Raw genomic sequence first — 16,892 nt, forward strand, 5'->3', positions numbered from 1 at the left:
CCATTATAGGCACTAAATATAAAGCTCTCTCCTTCCTTCAGTGGTCTCTCTCTTGACTTAGGGCTTTTAAAATGTTGCTGGGTGGTGCTATTCTAAGTAAGATTTAAATTTAAATTATTAGCATATAATAGCATATTTAAATTACTAGCATATGGTTCACCTTTATATTGCACAATGCCAACTTCAAATGTAAACATAAGAGCTTCCAACTCACACGTGGAATTGCTGAAATTACACAACTCATTTTGTAGCTCCTACGTGTATTGTTCCTACCAGAACAGCAGAAATGCTGCAGAAAACTGTTTTTATTTTTCTTCTTGACGTGCGTTCTACCCATACCCTACCTTACCGATGAGTAAGGACAGTGAAAAGAGGCACGAGGGGCTGACCTTCTATGTCATCTTTCCAGCGTAGGTGAGTGGCTCACAGAGAGGTACCACGAGTGAGAAGGGCTAAGATAGGGTTCCTCAGTTCATCTCTTTTCGTTGTGCTCGAAGAAAGTTCTGGTTTGAATGGGAAGCACGTCCTCCTGGGGATGTCAGTACCCCGGCGTACTCGGTTGCAGACTTAGCACACTTGTACTTGGCTTTGAGTCTTGTTGCACTTAGGCTCTTTGTGGGTCTGCTTGAATTCTGTACTCAGGGGCATTGCCAATGCTCTGTGTGAGTCAGGGGACAAGGGACTGTGGGCTCCCGGATTGCCCATTCTCCTCACACACATGCTCCATTGTCCCATTGGACTTCACTGAAAAAACTAAGTTAATGGATTCAGATTTCCAGGACGCTGATGGCAGAGCATTTCCACCAAGGATGAGGTCCTTCTCAGTGTGAGGTCCTCTGTGACTGCATGCTCACGAAGCTGACCGTGCCCACTACCCCACCCCAGTCAGTGTTAGGGAAGAGTTGATTTAAATTAAGAAATGTGTGCAGAAGGACAATACATTGGTAGCACCTCTCCAGGACCGCGGAAGCAGGTGCGGAGGGCTGAGTTGGCACTACCGGGTGATAATAAACTCAGGGTTGGGATGGCCTGGAGAGCTGGGTCCCACTCCTGGCTACATCATTTACTAGCAAAACTGTTAACCTTCTTCGGTGTCAGCTTCCTTCTCTGGACTATGGGACAGTAATGCATGGCTTCCTAAGATTATGAAAACTAGGTAATACATGTAACTACTCAGCCCAGGGTTGGTTTACTGTAAGTGCTCAGTATATAGTCATGCCCCTCAAACTATAGGGGACTTGACATGCCTGGCAGCTGTATCGGATATAGTTTCGATGCCTGTTGTGCATTTTTCTCCTTTATGCGTATTTCCACAGTGAAACGTCAAGTCAGAAAAGCCATGAGCCCAAGACCCAGAGGCCAGAACTGACCTCAGACTCATTATCAGGATGAGCTGGACGTTCGTCTTGTGACTCATTTCCAAATGGACTTGGGGCCCCTAAGAAGCAGTCAGGGGACAAGATGCAAAGAACACCTAGCACTTTGGAAACTGTCCTCTAAGGAGAGACTCCCTCTCTAGTCCCAACCTAGGATGCAGAGGTAGGCATTGTTTTAAAAAGTTTTGAACATTATTTTTGTTAAGGCTGAAAATCTAATAGTTATATAGAGCTGACAAGTTGCCATTGTCATTGCCCCAATCCCTCCCCATACTCCTGTCTTCCTGTCTGGTTTTCCAGAAGCAACTTTCCCAATTCTTTGGCTGGTCTCTTCTGGTATTTTGTTCTGTAACCATCATATGATTGTCATGGGTTTTCCTTACGCATCTCTTCACCTGATTTTTGGTAAATGAGGTTTATCTGACACATTCCCCCGCAGACACCAATTTCCCAAATCAGTAGTCAATATTTACATCATGATGAGTAATATGATTTACATTATTATGTTGATGCAGAGCACTATTTTCTTTTTTTCATCAGTGCCGTCATATACCTATAAATACTTTTTTCTCTAATTGCTCCACAAAGTGTCTGACAACCTTTTGGTTTCTTTCCTTTCTTTCATTTTTTTTCTTTTGTTTTTTAAACCCTCATCCTCTTAATCTCATATAGACTCGTGTTCTGTCTGCCTTTGGAGCAGCTGTCCGTCATCTTGGGCTTTGCCGCTCTGCTAGGTTGGATACCGTATTTTTGCAAGTTCCTATTTTATTATTTTTTGCCCTTTAGTTTGCTTGGATTTCCTGAGAAAGGTTACAAAAGCAATGAAATTTTTGAGCCCAGGCAAGTGTGGAAGTTTATCCCCCCAGCCCAAAAAGCCCATCCCAAATTGCTGAGCAATTTGTAAGCAAATAAAATGGTGGGCCTTTCTAAGGTGTGAAATTTTGAGGTTGTTTGTTATACAGCACTAGATAACTGGTACGGAACCAACTGTTGAAGCCACAGAATTTTACCTTAGTCTAATGTTTCTCCTGCACCTCATTACCACCTGTCCTGCCTATCACAGCTTCTTTTGCTTAATCCCCTGAGAGAATATATCTCCCCTCACCTGGAGTGGTTGGAGCAGATCTATAGGTCCACCATGGTGTTTTACTTAATTTTTAGTTTCAGCTTAACATCCTTGGTGTGTGATATTAGCAGAAAAATGATCATCCTTGGGTACTGGCTAATGGATGACCTGTGCGTAGAGTGTGAATTATGCTGTCAGTTAGTAAAATTATACCTTCGTGTTTGGCTCAATGTAATTACATAGGATTCAAAGGGGATCTGGGATCTGCATCTGCTGCTGGGGTTGAGGTTGTAGTTTTACATTCTAAAGAAGGCTTCACTGGAGTCCTAGGGAGTCACTAAATAACATCTCTTTCTTCTCTTACAGAATTTAGAATCAACTGAAAAATAAGACATAGAAGACAGACTGATGGAGATGAAAATGGCCATTTTATTACTAAGAAGGCTGATTGTAAGATGTGGCTTTTATATCTTCAGGGGTGGGAGAAAGCTTCTTAACATTCCACTGTTGAATAAAACCAATTTACTTTGCCAATCACAGGCAGAGGTGAATGCTGCTGGTCTCCCCCATGGGGTAGAGCCCGCCCTGAGAGACCTACCACAGCTGACCAAAATAAATGGATACTGTGCTCCATTTCTTCCCCCAGACTGACCATCAGATTGTGACTGCTGTGGAGGTCCCAGAGCACTTGAGGATCCCCACTAACACCACAGATGGGGACAACCAACAGCACTTGAGCCCCTCGATAGCTGTTTTCCATGCATCACCTCATTGACTGGCACTGGAGCCTTAAGAGACAGAAGTTATTTCCATTTAATGAAGCAGATTCAGAAAACTTAGCTGTTGGTCCCTGATGATAGGATTCAAATATAGAGCCCGATGTCCTGTCCGATAAATCATGCTGTCTTGTGACTCACTGACCTCCGGATTACAAGGCAGGTTCTAAACATATCAGAGTTGAAGTGTTCAAGGCATTCTGGAAAAAGAAGCTTAGAGAGAGGAGGTAGAACAGTCCAGGAATAAGGAATAAAGGGTATGGGACTCAAGATTATCCAATGTGATAAACATGTGCTGAATATCCATCACTTCCTGTAGCAAACTCCCAAGGCCAGCTCCCTCGTCCTCACAGGTACCCTAGTTTTTGCTCCTCACCACCCACTGAAGTATGTGTGGGACATATCACAAAAAAAAAGCAAGCAAGTCACTCCCCACACATTCAGGGCAGAGGTGAAAAGAGCACCATATTCTCACCACACATCACTTCAGAACCAGATGAGAACCTTGAGATTTGCTGGTGGAAGGAGAAAGCTCTCATCTTTCTTCCCCCTGAAGTTTTAGTCCCGAGTAGCCAAGAGGGAAGCTTGACTCAGGGAACTGTTTTCATCCCTTGCCTTGATCTTACCTCCGGCCCCCACCATTCTGTTTAAAAACAGTAAGGCAATCTTGTTCCTTCATTGATTTTACCGTCACCCTCACTTTTGCTCCTCAAATAAAAAGGGAGATATTAAGAATCTAGATATGGTGGAGGGAAGACATCTTTTTTTTAAAAACAGAGCAGGAAGTTTGGGCAGAAGCAGGCTCAGCTGGTGGTGGGCCAGGCTGATGCCACAGAATGTTGGCTGTGACCATTAGTGCCCTTTGCCCACCGCTTCACATGTTTCTGTCTCAGCACCAATCCAAGACGGGCTTGCTTCTCTCTTACTCAGGTCTAGGGAGGTGGCTTCAATGGAACCATCAGAGGGTGAGGTGGGAGCACTCTGCAGCCACTGGGGACATGATAGGGGGCTACCCAACTTGTGTCTGAGAAAAAGTGGCTGGTGGCAGCAGAGAAAAAGGCTGTGTTTAAGAAACAACCGTACTGCACTCTGACAGCCAGTTGAATGTTGTCCGAGATGGCTGACTCACAGAGTTGCTGGCTGGGAGCTCAGCCAGGGCTGTCAACCAGGTGCCTTGATTCTCTTCATGTGGCCTCTCCATGCAGCTTAGGCTTCACAGAGCATGGTGACTGGATTTAAAAAGGGAGTGTACCTAGAGTGGGAAAGAAGCTGCGAGGCTCTGAAGGCCTAGCTTCAGAAGTTATACAGCATCCCTTCAGCCACATTCCACTGGTCAAAGTGGAGAGGAGTGGACTCCACCATTCCACAGGAATAATGGCAAAGACTCTGTAGCCATTTTTAACCACCACACTGAATTTGTGACTTAAAGTGATCCTAAGACTTTTTTTTAACCTAAGAGTGACTAGAAAAATTGTGAGTTTTTATGAGGAAGCCAAGAAAGAACTTCCCATTGAAAAAGATTTAAAGATCAGGAAAAAAATAAAGTTGCATTCTGATTATATATAAGAAGTCATTTAATTTTTCAGTTATGATTATAAAAATAACAAAATAACCTAACATTGAAATACATAAAGCAGTGTGCTGGAGATTTTTTTTAAAGATTTATTTACTCATTTGAGAGAGCGAGAACACGAGCTGGAGAGGCAAAGGGAGAGGGAGAGAGAATTTTAAACAGACTCCAATGAGCATGGAGCCCAACTCAGGGCTCCATCTCATGACCCTGAGATTACAGCCTGAGCAGAAACCAAGATTCAGAACCAATTGCACCACCCAGGCATCCTTGTACTGGAAAAAAATTTTTTTAAGATTTTATTTATTGAGAGAGAGAGAAAGGGTGCAAGCAGGGAGGGGGCACAGGCAGAATGAGAGAGAGAATGTGTGCTCCCCAGTGAGCACGGAGGCCGACCTGAGACTCTATCCCTAGACCCGGAGATCATGACCAGAGCTGAGATCAAGAGTCAACATTTAACCAACTGAGCCACCCAGGTGCCCCTGTACTGGAATTTTTTTTTTTTTTAAGATTTTATTTATTTATTTGAGAGAGAGAAAGAGCATGAGAGGGGGAGGGTCAGAGGGAGAAGCAGACTCCCCACTGAGCAGGGAGCCCCATGTGGGACTTGAACCCGGGACTCCAGGATCATGACCTGAGCTGAAGGCAGTTGCTCAACCAACTGAGCCACCCAGGTGCCCCGTGTACTGGAAATCTTAATAGAATCCATAAATGGAAAAAGTTTCATCTAGATTTAAAAAAAATTTTTTTATTATGAAAAATTTCAAAGATATAAAAAAGTAAACAGAAAAGTGTAATGACTTCCTATGTACCCGTGTACCTAGGCTTCAGTAATTATCAACCCAGAGCCAGTATTTTTTCACTTACCCAAGCCTACTTTCTCCTTTCCCGTACTGGTTTGAAACCATTTTCAAAGATCACATAATTTTATTCATAAATATTTCAACATGTATTTGTAAAAGATAGGAATGCTTAAAAACAAATACTCACATGGTGATCAGTGTTAACAGACATATTGTGATGATCATTTCACAATATGTACATTAGCGAATCAGTAAGTTGCACACCTGAAACTAATATAATGTTATATGTCAATTACATCTCAATAAAATTCAAAAAAAATTCAAATACCATTATCACATGTAAATAAAATTAACAATAAATCCTTAAAAGTAGTTGGACATTTTATTTACTTTATTTTATTTTTTTTAAAGATTTTATTTATTTATTTAACAGAGAGAGACACAGCGAGAGAGGGAACACAAGCAGGGGGAGTGGGAGAGGGAGAAGCAGGCTTCCCGTGGAGCAGGGAGCCTGATGCGCGGCTCGATCCCTGGGATAATGACCCGAGCCGAAGGCAGATGTTTAGCGACTGAGCCACTCAGGTGCCCCAGTAGTTGGACATTTTAATACATCTTTATTTGGCAGATCCAGCAGGCAAAAATAAGGATATAGCCCAATTCGGTAGAGAGTAGCCGCATGTGGCTGCCGAGCACTTGAAATGTGGCTAGTGGAATTGGGAAACTGAATTTTTAATTGTATTTAATTTTAATTAATTTTAATACAATTTTTAAAAATGATACTTGATTCAGTATTGACAAATTTTTAAGAATGTTGAGAACAACATAGGCATGCAAATATACTTTTTCAACTGTAGATTTTATGGAATCTAAATATAGATCAAGTATTCCTGATGACAATTTAGCATCTGAATTGAGAAGTGCTGTGAATGTAAAAGACACATTGAATTGAAGACTCAGTAGGCAAAGATGTAAAACATTTCATTAATACATTTTATATTGACAACTTATTGAAATGATAATATTTTGGATGTAAGGTGTTACATAAATACTTTAATTAAAATTAATTTCACTTATTTCTTTTTACTTTTTAACAGGGCTACTAGAAAATTTTCAATCACATATGTTGTCTACAGTATATTTCTATCAGATGGCATTGAGAAAGTCTGAATGATGTGATTAAGAAAGTCAATTTAATAGGTAAATATTATATTCCCTTTTCCTATAAACATAACACTTCTCTAGGACTTGTAGGTCACTTGGAAACTGATTATATATTATTCAACAAAGAAAATTTCAGGAAATTCCCCAAAGCACGAATTATTTGGTGCGTCCTCTAACCAATATTAATAACAGAACTGCAATCAACAAAAAGACTCAACCCTATGAAAACACAGGGATTCTCTCCTAATAAAACCTCTTTTATCAAAAATGAAACCAAAATGAAACTGTAGGATATTTCAAACGTAGCAGTAATGAGCATACTGCATGACAAGGCTGTAATGAGAAGCAAATTCAAAGTAGCAAATGCTTTCATGATTAAAGAAGCAAGAAAGAAAGTAACGGAATTAAGCAGTAAGCTCAAAAAGTTAGAAAGCAAAGTAGCCTGAAGGAAATCCAGAGAAAGGAAATACAAAGGTTAAACAGAAAAAAGAAAATGCATTACAAAATAGAAGTCAACAGTCTTAGATTAAAAAGAAAATCAAAATAGGTAATGTTTTGTTTATCTAATAAAGAAAAAGCGTGGAAAAAATGCAAATACCTAATATTAGATATATAAAAACAGCCCACATTTACTGAATATTTCCATGTCCTAGGCATTGTGTTAAGCCCTCTACCTACTCCCCTTCGCGTCCTAGCATCCTTGTGAACTGCAAAGTCCTATTATCTCTACTTCTACTTTTGCATGTCAGGAGCCTGTGATTTATCTAACTAATCTCATCATAGGAGGAAGTAGGAGAATGGAAATTTGAACCCAGGGCTTCTGGTCCTTAGGTCTTGCCATTTTATTGTTTTATTTTATTCTTTTTTAGGGACAGAAAGAGACAAAGTGTGGGAGCAGGATGGGGAAGGGGCAGAGGCAGAAGGAGAGAGAGATTCTTAAGCAGGCTCCTTGCCCAGCACTGGGCTGGATCCCATGAGCTGAGATCACGACCTGAGCCGAAACAGAGAGCCAGACACATTTTTTTAAAGATTTTATTTATTTATTTGACAGAGAGAGAGAGAGACACAGCGAGAGGGGGAACACAAGCAGGGGGAGTGGGAGAGGGAGAAGCAGGCTTCCCGCGGAGCAGGGAGCCCGACGCGGGGTTCGATCCCAGGACCCTGGGATCATGACCTGAGCCGAAGGCAGACGCTCAACGACTGAGCCTCCCAGACGCCCCATGGTCCTGCCATTTTAAATCTCCACACTATACCAAGTAGTGGAGAAAATTACAGATACAGAAGATACAGAAATTTTTAAATTATGTGCAACTCAGCAACACACTTGAAAATCCATACAAAAGGTATGATTCTCCAGTAAAATGTAAATTACCAAACTTGAATCAAGAAATGGATAATAATCTAAACAAACCAATAACCATGAAAGAGAAGTTGACTGCCTTCACAAAAGTTGCTGGGCTAAGTGATTACAAGAGAAAACTCTGTTAGAAAAGACTTTGAAGGAGTAGATAATTCTCATGACAAAGAACTTGTTCCAGGACAAGGGACAGGGGAAACTATGGATTACATCACAATTCAGTTTATGAGGCTAATTCAGAAGAAGGTTTAAAAAAAATGTATAGATGATGTTCACTTAATGTATATCGAAACAAAAATTTTAAACAACATTCCAGCAAATAAGCCCCGTAGTACATGAAATGCCAAGTGATGCTATATTAGAAATAATAAGGATGGTTTGATATGAAAAAAATCTACTCATAAAATTCACATCAATATCTGTCCTCTTGACAGATATTTTTGAAAAATTTGATAAATTTCAATATCCATTTCTGCTTTATTTTGATTTATTATTTTTAATTTATTTTTAAGTAGCAAACTTTCATTTTAAAAATACGCTTTCTTTTTCTTGGTAAAGAACATCTGTCTCAACGTCCAAAATCTAACTGCTATAAATAAGAATCAACATCATACTTAAAAGCTGCACAGCAGGGGAGCCTGAGTGGCTCAGTTGGTTAAGCTTAAGCATCCGACTCTTGATTTTGGCTCAGGTCACGGTCTCACGGTCCTGAGATTGAGCCCAGGGTTGGGCTCAGTGCTCAGTGGGGAGTCTACTTGAGATGCTCTCTCTCCCTCAACCCCTCCCCTCTGTGCTCTCTCTTTAAAATAAACAAATCTTTTAAAAAAATAAAAGTGATACAACAAAGGCACTCCCATTAAAATCAGGAACAAGACAAAGATTCAGGTATCACCACAATGATTTACCATTATTCCAGAAGTTTTAGCTGTTCCTAAATAATGCAAAGGAAAAAAAAAATCCCACTTACAATAGTACCAACGCTGTTCACCCTCCAGGAATAAACCTCTCCAGGAAGAAACATGAAAGGAGACGCAATCAAAATTATATATATATTATCTAATCTTTACAACATTTTGGTAGACACAGTGAGCAACCTTTTCAATACTTTCCTAAACCTTCAATTTAGCATAAGCAAAATTTTACAACCAGGAAAAGGTCGATAACAACCACAGAGCAAAAGAATCCCTAGGGAGAGAGAGCTGGGGGTGGGGGAATGGGGGTGAGTTGGTGGCCGCCGGTGGGGTCGTTGGGAAAAGGAATGGCTTGAAACCAAGGTGCACCGCCCCCACAAGGATTTCTTGGGAAATTCTGCATCCAGAGATGAAGGTGACTGTCTCTTAGAATACTGCAGTCCAAATTCCTCTGTGAGTCAAGCTGAAACTTGTTGGCAATCGGAGGCTGTAAAAGACAGCGGAGGCCAAGCATGGGGTGTGATAGCGTTTTCCAGACTGGTTAAAGTCCTCGGTCCCAGACAGCCTGACAGTGGGCTCTGGGGCCCTAGGCCCAGCTTTTCTCAAGGACGCATGGCCCCGGGCCAGGGCGAACAGGAGTCTTTTCTGGCCAACTTTATTTTTTAGTTCTGGTTTCCTGGTGGGAGGGGGGAAAAGAGACGGGGTGTGTATGTGTTTGTGTGTGTATCTGTGTCTGCGTGTATACAAAAGTGTGTATATTCTCCAAATATTTCATTTATTTATCTTTTAAAAAGATTTATTTATTTATTTTAGAGAGAGAGGGAACAAGATTATGAGGAAGGGAGCGGAGCGGAGAGGAGGGGAAGGGAGGGCGAGAAGGGGGGGGTAGAAGGGGAGGAGCAGGGGGGGAGGGAGAGAAAGGGAATCCCAAGGCGAGCCCCAGCTGAGCACAGAGCGGGAGGCGGGGCTCGATCTCAGGACCCCGAGATCACAACCTGAGCCAAAACCAAGAGTCTGACGCTTAAAGGACTGAGCCACCCAGGTGCCCCCAGACATTTCCTTTAAAACTCACCCTTTGGAGGCGCCTGGGTGGCTCAGTCAGTTAAAGCGTCCGCCTTTGACTCTGGTCATGATCTCTAGGTCCTGGGATCAAGCCCCAAGTCCAACTTGCTCAGCAGAGTCTGCTTCTCCCTCTCCCTCTGCTCCCCATCCCCCCAGATAAGTAAATAAAATCTTTAAAAAAACAAAAAACACCTCACCGTCTGAGGGTTGCTGGAGAGGAGGTGGGTGGGCTCAATGAGGGATGGGGATTAAGGAGGACACTTAACTGTGAGGAGCACCGGCTGTTATATGTAAGTGGTGAATCAGTAAATTCTACTCCTGAAACGAGTAATGTAACTATATGTTAACTAACCAGAATTTAAATAAAAACTTTGGGGGAAAAACAAAAAACAAAACCCCAAAACTCACCCCCCTCTGTCTTGGGTAACAGGAACTCTGGTTCGCTCCGGTGGACTCCTGAGGGTCTCTCGGAGTGCTGGCCCCTGTGGGCCACGATGAGTCACCTTTCTCTTGCACCAAGCTGCACCTTCTGTCTCCTGCCCTTAGCTGTTGGTCCACACATGGCTGCTTACTTATTTGATGCCACTTTACCCCTTCCTTCATGTCCCCAAAGCACCAAGACCCGCTGTTTAAAGTCACGGGCTTTCCTAAAAATTTGAAAATGTCATCGAGTGGACACCGCCAGAAAGACAACTTTCATCTCAACTCAGTCTGTGGACCACATGGGATCACCTGGCGTGCTTTGTTGTCCGGCTTTCTCCTTGGCCTACCTTCCTGGTGCTCAGCCCGCTCCTGCTTCCCAGATCTCAGCCCCAGTTCATTTCTCCCAACCCCTAGGTCCAGAGACCTCCAGACGCCCTCCATCCCCGGAGTCTATAGAGGAAGCCCCCAGTCAAGGAACAGCAAAAATTAAGACCTTTTTAAACACAGCTCTCCCTTACCAAGGAACAGCCCCTCCCCTTTCCTTTCCCCTTCTTCCCCCTCCTTCTGTCTACACACGCAAATGTTAGTCATTTCTGGGTGGTAAGAAATATTGATCAGGAAAATTATATCCAATGATACATATTATATATTTATATTATACATTTATAATTATGTGGTCACATATGCGAATATATCAAAAGTATAAAAACTTACATATTTTCCCCCTCCTCCCAATTGTTTGACCATGAACTTACATTATTTTGTCACAAGTAAGAAAACGTAATAAAGAAAAGAGAAACGCAAATGACCCCCAGAAAGTGTCAATTGGGAAACTGGATTTGACCCAGGAGTGTCCCCTTGCTCAAGGACAAGTCTTCAGCTCTTAATATCTTATCTAAGTCCCAAGTGACTGTCAGGTGCTCACTGAGGACAGGAAGTTCTTGTGACTTTGGCCCCCTGGGCTCTGAGCTTGGAAAGGGAAAAAGTGCCTGGGGTCTGTAGAGGAGGACCGGATCAGTTTTCCCTTCCTGCCCTCTCTACCCCCCCACCCGACTCCCCAACTCCCCGGACCTCAGTGGCACCCTGATGAGTCTGAAGTCTAGCTTGAAGGCTAGACTTTGATCCCGGTGCCCTCCCCTGGGAAGCAGAAAAGGGGATTAACAAACCTTTCTTCAGAAGAGTGTTTGGGCGAAGTGAATGAAGATGCTGGTGAGTGCTTTGCAAACTGTGCGCCAAGCACTTGGGCAGTCAGTTCTTTGCACAGAACCTTAGTAAGTTCTACTGTGTCGGGACGTGCCCTGGGCACAGGATGCACAGACCATGAAGGCGTGTTCCTGCTCTCCAGGACCGTCAACCATCCAGAGAGGGAGACAGGGCAGGAGCTTTGCTAGGGCAGAAGGAGCCAGGCCAGACGCAGAGCCAACCCTATGCCTTCCTTGCGGCCGCTGTGGCCAGGGGCACGCTATTTAACCTCTGGGACCCACCGGCTTCTATCTCAGCAATGTGAAGCTACCATTTCCACAGCGTTGTTGTAAGGATTAAATGAGATTTCCCCAAACCTCAGGTATTAGCACCTCCCCCTTTAAAATGTTTGCTTGCTATCCCTGCAGCAGGTACAATTAGTTCATTAACATTGCCACCCACTTTTGCTTCCTCTGAAATGGTAATATTTGTGAAATCTTGGGTTTAGTGTGTGAGGCCCATTTTTTTTTCTAATGCACATTAAAGCAAATGCACAGTTATTAAAAATTTCTTTTTTAAGATTTTATTTATTTATTTACCAGAGAGAGACACAGCGAGAGAGGGAACACAAGCAGGGGGAGTAGCAGAGGGAGAAGCAGGCTCCCGCGGAGCAGGGAGCCCGATGCAGGGCTTGATCCCAGGACGTTGGGATCATGACCTGAGCTGAAGGCAGATGCTTAACGACTGAGCCACCCAGGCGCCCCGCTATTAAAATTTTTAAAGTTCATTTGGGTCAGAAACATTTCATGTGTCTCAGGGATAGAAATACTATACTCGGGAAAATACTGAGATTCATAACTAAAGCACCTAGCACGTTGCTTGGTGCATAGTAAGGCTTACAAGCACACAATTCTGTTGGTTCTGAGGAGGTGAGAGGGAGAACCCAGTGCCTTGGGGGTGGGGAGGAGAAAGACTTCCCAGAGGGGGTGATCTCTGAACGCAGCACTGAAGTCTGAGCCGTCCCTCACCAGACATGTGAAAGGGAGTGAGGAAGGGGGGAGGGGAAAAGGGAGGTGCTTTCCAAGAAAAGGGAGCAAAGACCAAGATCAGAAGGGGACCTTAGAACTTTGAGGAATTGCCGCAGGCCGGCCTGTGAGCGATGAGCCTGCAGAGAGAGAGATAAGGCAGCTCAGATAGAGATACATACGGGAGGCCATTCGTGGAGTTTGTACTTGATCCTGATGGATATGGAGAAACTTACTGAGAAGTCACATGTTCCCGTGGACCGCCTAAGAAGATCTCAGAGAATGTTTAGAGTGGCCCAAGGCAGAAGGTTCCAGGCTGTATGCACCGAGGCTGCCTGATAAATCTGTGAAAACATCTCTCGCCCCTCCATCCCTTCATTCACTCACTGGAGCTTCCAAATACGCAGACCATTTGGAACTATGTGTTTCAGCAGGAATGAGCACTTTGTCTCCAATACCAGTTTCTACTGTCCCGAAGAGCTAAGGCTGTTCAATCATCATTCACCCACCCGGTGGTGAAAGCCGGAAAACTAGGAGCTGTCTTCAATTACTCCTTCCTCCGCACACCCTCCACAGCCAGGGGCTGCGGGTCTGTCCATTTGCCCTTCTTGATACTGATCAAATCTTGTCCTTCGTCTGCTCCCTCTGCCCCTGCAGTTCAGACCGTTTGCACCTCTGTGGTGGGCTCCACACCAGGCTCACTGCGGGTCACACCTGGATTCCTCGATGTATGTGTCTGCAGGGTCCCAAGCAAATCCCTTATTCTTACTAAGTCCCTGTTTCCTCTCCGTCAAATGGGGATAACGTGTCTATGCATCTGTCTCATTGGGTTGTTGCAGGGATTCTGTGAGATACCAAGTGGACAGCACTTTTCTAGACTGCATGGCACGTGGTAGAAGTTTGGTAAAGTTTTGGTACTATTATAATAGCTCTCTCCCCACCTCCATTGTGTAATCAATGGCTGCCTAATATAACCAAACTCCATAAATGAATTAATTGACCTTCTGGCGTTAGTCACCAGCCTCTTGGACTGAGTTCATGGGAGTCTGTCCTGTGAGTGTCATCGAATCTGATCTCCCTGTGCAGATTACTTTTTTTTTTTAAGATTTTATTTATTTATTTGAGAGAGAGAGCACATGAGAGGGGGGAGGGCCAGAGGGAGAAGCAGACTCCCTGCAGAGCAGGGAGCCCGATGTGGGACTCGATCCCGGGACTCCAGGATCATGACCTGAGCTGAAGGCAGTTGCTTAACCAACTGAGCCACCCAGGCGCCCTCCCTGTGCAGATTACTGAACCAGGTGAGGCTGAGGATCAATAGGGGCGAGACTAATGATGAAGTTTTAGAATATAAGGCCACATCAGGCTGGTCCCAGTCTGGTGCTTGGGATTAATGTGTCATGAACGAAATCAGGAATGTGGCTAAGACCAGTTAGAAAGTCAGTGGTGTTGGGGATCACAGTCAGCAAGGGTTTCACACCCCGTAGGGCTTTCCCTCTCTGCCCTGGGGCTCTTCCTCTCCCCTCCCCACCCCCCCACCGCCAACCAACTCGCTTCACCTCTCACCCTTGTTCTCCTCCAGAGCTTGGCCCAGAGAGTGACTTTGAGCAGAGAAAGCAATGTAGTGGGCCAGGAGCTTATGAGCTTGGGTACATCCTAGACTGGGGTTGAATTCTGGCAGGAATGGCTTTGGTCCTCTCATGATTTTTTAAAAATAATTTATTAAGGCGAAATTCCTGTCGCATAAAATTAACCATTTTCAAGTGAACAATTCAGTGGCATTCAGTACATTCAGGACGTTGCGCACTCCCCACCTCTCTCTAGTTCCAGAACATTCCCATCACTCCAAAGTCAAACCCTTTACCCATTAAGCAGTTTCTCCATTACACCTTCCCCAACCCCTGGCAACTACCTACCTAGGTCCTCTCTATCGAATTTTCCATTCTCAGTATTTTATGTAAATGGAATCATACAATATGTGACTTTTTGTTTCTGACTTTTTTTACTTAGCGTAACGTTTTCGAGGTTCGTCCACATTGTAATATGTATCACTATCTTTTTATGGCTGAATGATACTCCATTGTATGTATATACCACACATCGCTTATCTATTCATCTGTTAATGGAGATTTGGGCTGTTTCTACCTCTTGGTTATTGTAAGTGAATGTTCCACTGATATAAGAATTCCTGCTGATTTGAGATAGTCAATGAACCTGAAATTGTAAATAAAACACTTGGGAAGGACTCCACATTTATAATGTATATGTCACACCAGATTTGCTGCTGAACTAAGAGAAGAGGAAAAGAGGATTAATGTTTTATAAGTATTTACTGGATGCTGGGCCTCAGGTGCACAACATTTGCTTTCTCATTTAATCCTTGCAACAGCCTATGAAGTAGGTATTCTGATGCCCATTTTACAGATGTAAAAACTGAGGCACAAAGAAATTAAGTCATTTGCTCAAGGCAGATCTCTAAGAAGTGTAAAAGCCAGTATTTTAGCCCAGATCATATGGTTTCAAAGTCCACACCGTCTCTTGTAAAGAGTGGAAACAAAGTTTAGTTCACTTGCAATGGAAAATAAAAAAAAGCTGAGAATGACCCAATTAATTCACACTGGAGCTTCTCTTGCCTCTGTATGTATATTTAAGCCACTTGAGCTAAAATATCACACGGGCCCTTCTTAGTAAACTAGAACAGAACTCGTATTTTATAGAATGTCAGTACCTGTTGGAGAGTCCTCTGACTGCTTTATCTAAAATCGATAATTTCAAGAGGTAGTTTTATGTTCCCCCTTCCTCCAAACAGACCCCCGAGAGATTTTCAGGGCTGTTTCTAACCTGGAGTCATCAGTTCTCATTCCTGGTTCTAGAAGTTCTAGATTCTAGCTAGTTCTAGGTTCTGAACCTCTAGAGTTCAGAGGACCCCCCAAAAAATCTATCCACCAGACCATGAGTGCTCCTGATTTTAATCCTTCGGGGTGAGAACCACAAGTGGAGGAGCATCTGGTTACCAGGGGTCCTAATGCAGCAGGCCAGCAGTGAGAAGCCAGCTTCTGAGCTCTTGAATGCAGCTTTACCCCTAGAGGCCAGAGTTTGCTGTGACTCCTGCTGGAAACCCAAACATCTTAAGCTGAGTGGTCATGCCAGCCCAACCTGAGATGCCAAGCAAAGCCAGCCATGTACAGCGAGTTTTAAACTGTATATTCTCATTAATCTACTTCCATGAATTTATCCCAAGGGAATTAGTATGGAAACTATGGATTTGACTACAAGGCCTTTTTTTTGGTCAGAATTTTTTTTTATAATAACCAAAAACCAGAGATAACATAAATATTCCATATGGGAGGATTGGATAAAACAAATACAAATACATCCATATAATGTAATATAATTCAGCCACTGAAAGTATGGTAAAGAAAAAAAAGTTGTTCTGTTAGGTGAAAACAAGAATTAAGTCGAAAAGTTTACAGAGCAGTACTGGCTGCTAATCTAGCTATTATTTATCTATCTCCAGAGCCTGGACCTGTAAACCTATTAGCAATGGGAGTCCTCAGCTAGGGAAATTATGGAGATTTTTGTTCTTTCTCATAGTCTCCAGATTTTGCTGTAATTCACATGTTACTTTTGTAATTGATATTTAGTTTCTCATAATATGTTCTTATAATTGTATTTCTTTGGTGTTGGTTGTGATCTCTCCTCTTTCATTCATGATTTTATTAATTTGGGTCCTTTCTCTTTTCTTCTTGCTAAGTCTGGCCAGGGGTTTATCAGTCTTACTAATTCTTTCAAAGAACCAGCTCCTAGGTTCATTGATCTGTTCTACTGTTCTTTTGGTTTCTATTTCATTGATTTCTACTCTAATCTCTATTAATTATCTTCTCCTGCTGGGTTTAAGCTTTTTTTTTGATGTTCTTTCTACAGATCGTTTAGGTATAAGGTTGGCTTGTGTATTTGCGACCTTTCTTGTTTCTTGAAAAAGCCTTGTATTGCTATATGCTTCCCTCTTAGGACTGCCTGTGCTGCATCCCAAAGGTTTTGAGCAGTTGGGTTTCCATTTTCATTTTTTTTCCATGCATTTTTAAAATTCTTCTTTAATTTCCTGGTTGACCCATTCATTCTTTAGTGGGATGCTCTTTAACCTCCATGTATTTGAGTTCTTTCCAAATTTCCTCTTGTGATT

Source organism: Callorhinus ursinus, unplaced genomic scaffold (assembly GCF_003265705.2).
Source record: "Callorhinus ursinus isolate GAN/ISIS: 27379988/994484 unplaced genomic scaffold, GSC_fseal_2.0 scaffold4, whole genome shotgun sequence".
Lineage (NCBI taxonomy): Eukaryota > Metazoa > Chordata > Mammalia > Carnivora > Otariidae > Callorhinus > Callorhinus ursinus.